The sequence below is a fragment of the Electrophorus electricus genome, chromosome 2, assembly GCF_041902795.1.
Source record: "Electrophorus electricus isolate QZ-2024a chromosome 2, ASM4190279v1, whole genome shotgun sequence".
Taxonomy (NCBI): Eukaryota; Metazoa; Chordata; class Actinopteri; order Gymnotiformes; family Gymnotidae; genus Electrophorus; species Electrophorus electricus.
This window is the reverse complement of record NC_137498.1, coordinates 13917501-13919907: the sequence shown is the minus strand read 5'-3', so window position 1 is coordinate 13919907 and position 2407 is coordinate 13917501. Positions and strand designations below refer to the sequence as shown.

General features: G+C 38.2%; 1 long non-coding RNA gene across 1 annotated transcript in view; it reads right to left on the bottom strand.

Moving 5' to 3' along the window:
* Positions 1–447: 447 nt before the first annotated feature.
* Positions 448–2407, bottom strand: part of LOC145660264 (uncharacterized) — a 3544-nt gene continuing 1584 nt past the window's right edge. The window contains exon 2 of the long non-coding RNA XR_014126507.1: positions 448–1257. This is a non-coding gene — a long non-coding RNA (uncharacterized LOC145660264). The remainder of the gene's footprint in view (positions 1258–2407) is intronic.

Below are 2407 nucleotides of genomic sequence, written 5' to 3'. Positions count from 1 at the left end.
ATTTATATTTTAGTATAACTATATAGGTAATAATGTCATATAAAGCTGTAGCAAGCCAACTGCCTCAGCTACAACAGCAAAATAAATTCACTTTGCAGAACCTTTTCAACGCAGCTCTACTGCCCTAAGCAACCACCTCCTATGACCAGCCTACATATGAACCCTTCCCCCCAAGAACTGGACCAGAGTCGCCTGTTTGGAATAAAAGGTGATTTTCACATTTGGTGTTTTTGCTCGAGTCTGAGTGAGACTGTTTCCATGTCACTGATCTGGTTTCACACTGGGTATAATTCTGCAGAACCATCTGCTCTACTTTGGAGTTCAACCCCGGTCCTAAAGAGAAAGTAACAGACAGTGACATCCAACTGCTGTCAGTGAACTGCACCACACACACCTTCATGATGTATGTGGTCATCAGTGGGTATAAACAGAAACCACAACTCTCTGTCCTGCTTTGGCTCTTTATTTATGAAACAGCAATAGACTCTCACAGTGGAAGTGATGCGTACAGACAAGGGACGGCATTTGACTATAAAATGACCTGCTTAACATAAAAATGTGCTACAATTTAAAGATTAAATATCCAAAAATGCTTCAACAGAGATTCACAAATAAAATGAAGAAAAACCATTCTGCTGAAAAAATCCATAATGTAATAAAACATAATAAATTGTTTTTATTATTGTACAGACATATGATACTTGTAGGAAATGATACTTGTAGGAGTCACAATTATAGTTGCAGACTGAGAAAATTTTAATTGACGTTTACAACGTTTAACATTTAGATTTAGCAGTTAGCCTCCTTTCCCAAGCAGATGATGAAATCAAGAGGAATAAAACCCAAGTACTCTGGTTCTTGGAGTGGCTACACTGTAATGTTATCAGTCTTAGTCCTGCCCCTGTCACTGTTAGTCCTCCCCCTACAATTCCTAACTTATGCCAGTCTGAAACCACACCTGAAGTAACTAATTAGCAGTTAATTAGTAATTACCAATAGATACAGAAAATTATACAAAGACAGCACTGAAACCAAGACAGAAGAACATAACTACACTTCACTGGCTAGATACGATACAATACAAAAGTCTGTGTGTGTGTGTGTGTGTGTGTGTGTGTGTGTGTGTGTGTGTGTGTGTGTTCAGGTTTGTTAATTTAGTTTGATATTGACATATTCTGTATTATCTCCATTATCCATTGCTCTGGGTGCTGGTCTGGTGGTGTTTATATGGGCTACAGTAGAATACATCACATCATCCTGCAGAAAATATCACAATTACAAAATATTAGCACACATACATATAGAATAATGCACACCCTGTTGAGTGGATTAATACAAGTGTTAATATAATAAATGTATTGTATTGCAGAGGTGTTAACTGTAATACATTTAATCCATAAATGCACATGTAAATATAATTTATGCAAGCATGTGTGTAATCTGTTTTATACATTTCACAAACATTTAAACACTCACCAGCCACTTTATTAAAGACCTGCAGTCTGTAATTTAATATGTGCACATGTCTTACAGGTGTGCACCACTGTTTAGTGTGTGACCACAGGAGCACTGCTGAATGGATCCTACCTGGATGGTAGACCACTCTCAACAAACAAGTGTCTCTGCAGTGGTAGTGTCTTTAGGGCACGTATGAGTGTGTAACAAGAAAAGCAGTGTGTCTGAAGTTTATACACAAGCCTGTGGAACTGCACACAGGTATAGAATGCAGCTAGCAGATAATGATGTAGTGTAAAGGTGATCCTAATAAAGTGGCTGAGGAGAGTAACCACATACATACATCACCTGCCCTTTTTAATACAAATGATAAATGTGTGTTGATCAATTTTTCTTTAGTTAATGAGTGTTTACTGAAGAGATCTTGAAAACTAGTCAGACCAAAATGAATTTTTCCAGTACGCAAAATATACCCAGATGACATACTGCTATGGCCAAATAATCCAGTACGTGACCAGGCCTGTCTCCGTGGTGTACTGTATCTCATCATGCAACGGTGGTGGTAAATCACAAGTGGGTAGAACTTCATACGTTCGCATGACCTCTTAGTATGGTTTGTGTTTTTTACACACTGGATATTATGCATCATACTACTAAAGGGAACAGTAAACAGTATACAGTATATAATGAGTCCAGTATGCAGCATACAGTATGTAGTAAGCTATTTTGTATATAGCCCAAAGGTTTCTTGCCTCATGTCGGTGTTACATGAAGGGATTGGCCAGCAATTACATTATTTTCCTTTTCCCCGGATGGCCGAGACATGTTTTGCTCCTTTAGTTTAAAACAAAAGCTGCTAATGTTACTAACAAACTCTGGAAGCCAACAGCAACAGCAGGTAACAGTCGTTGTAATTAAGTTGGACACTGGAGGTCAACAGCAACCCAAGTCT